We start from the raw sequence: 1,854 nt of genomic DNA, 5'->3' as shown, positions 1-1,854 counted from the left end.
GTTGCAGCTTGTTTCCGATGTCTTGTGCTAATTTCGTTGTGTTGTGCTAATTTCGGTGTGTTGTAGCTTGTTTCCGTTGTGTTGTGCTAATTTCGTTGTGTTGTGCTAATTTCGGTGTGTTGTACCTTGTTTTAATTGTGTTGTGCTAATTTCGGTGTGTTGCGGCTTGTTTTCGTTGTGTTGTGCTAATTTCGGTGTGTTGTGCTAATTTCGTTGTGCTGTGCTAATTTCGGTGTGTTGTGCTAATTTCGTTGTGCTGTGCTAATTTCGGTGTGTTGTGCTAATTTCGTTGTGCTGTGCTAATTTCGGTGTGTTGTGCTAATTTCGTTGTGCTGTGCTAATTTCGGTGTGTTGTGCTAATTTCGTTGTGCTGTGCTAATTTCGGTGTGTTGTGCTAATTTCGTTGTGCTGTGCTAATTTCGGTGTGTTGTGCTAATTTCGTTGTGCTGTGCTAATTTCGGTGTGTTGTGCTAATTTCGTTGTGCTGTGCTAATTTCGGTGTGTTGTGCTAATTTCGTTGTGCTGTGCTAATTTCGGTGTGTTGTGCTAATTTCGTTGTGCTGTGCTAATTTCGGTGTGTTGTGCTAATTTCGTTGTGCTGTGCTAATTTCGGTGTGTTGTGCTAATTTCGTTGTGCTGTGCTAATTTCGGTGTGTTGTGCTAATTTCGTTGTGCTGTGCTAATTTCGGTGTGTTGTGCTAATTTCGTTGTGCTGTGCTAATTTCGGTGTGTTGTGCTAATTTCGTTGTGCTGTGCTAATTTCGGTGTGTTGTGCTAATTTCGTTGTGCTGTGCTAATTTCGGTGTGTTGTGCTAATTTCGTTGTGCTGTGCTAATTTCGGTGTGTTGTGCTAATTTCGTTGTGCTGTGCTAATTTCGGTGTGTTGTGCTAATTTCGTTGTGCTGTGCTAATTTCGGTGTGTTGTGCTAATTTCGTTGTGCTGTGCTAATTTCGGTGTGTTGTGCTAATTTCGTTGTGCTGTGCTAATTTCGGTGTGTTGTGCTAATTTCGTTGTGCTGTGCTAATTTCGGTGTGTTGTGCTAATTTCGTTGTGCTGTGCTAATTTCGGTGTGTTGTGCTAATTTCGTTGTGCTGTGCTAATTTCGGTGTGTTGTGCTAATTTCGTTGTGCTGTGCTAATTTCGGTGTGTTGTGCTAATTTCGTTGTGCTGTGCTAATTTCGGTGTGTTGTGCTAATTTCGTTGTGCTGTGCTAATTTCGGTGTGTTGTGCTAATTTCGTTGTGCTGTGCTAATTTCGGTGTGTTGTGCTAATTTCGTTGTGCTGTGCTAATTTCGGTGTGTTGTGCTAATTTCGTTGTGCTGTGCTAATTTCGGTGTGTTGTGCTAATTTCGTTGTGCTGTGCTAATTTCGGTGTGTTGTGCTAATTTCGTTGTGCTGTGCTAATTTCGGTGTGTTGTGCTAATTTCGTTGTGCTGTGCTAATTTCGGTGTGTTGTGCTAATTTCGTTGTGCTGTGCTAATTTCGGTGTGTTGTGCTAATTTCGTTGTGCTGTGCTAATTTCGGTGTGTTGTGCTAATTTCGTTGTGCTGTGCTAATTTCGGTGTGTTGTGCTAATTTCGTTGTGCTGTGCTAATTTCGGTGTGTTGTGCTAATTTCGTTGTGCTGTGCTAATTTCGGTGTGTTGCAGGTTGTTTCGGTTGTGTTGTGCTAATTTCGCTGTGTTGTGCTAATTTCGGTGTGTGTTGTAGCTTGTTTTCGTTGTGTTTTGCTAATTTCGTTGTTCTAATTTCGTTGTTTTGTGCTAATTTCATTGTGTTGCGGCTTGTTTCCGTTCTGTTGTGCTAATTTCCTTGTGTTCTGCAAATTTCGTTGTGTTGCGGCTTTTTTTCCTT

This window comes from Sinocyclocheilus anshuiensis, unplaced genomic scaffold (assembly GCF_001515605.1).
Source record: "Sinocyclocheilus anshuiensis isolate Anshui unplaced genomic scaffold, SAMN03320099.WGS_v1.1 scaffold1517, whole genome shotgun sequence".
In the NCBI taxonomy this organism is placed as follows: Eukaryota; Metazoa; Chordata; class Actinopteri; order Cypriniformes; family Cyprinidae; genus Sinocyclocheilus; species Sinocyclocheilus anshuiensis.
The sequence above is the reverse complement of the archived record's forward strand: the minus strand, read 5'-3'. Positions refer to the sequence as shown.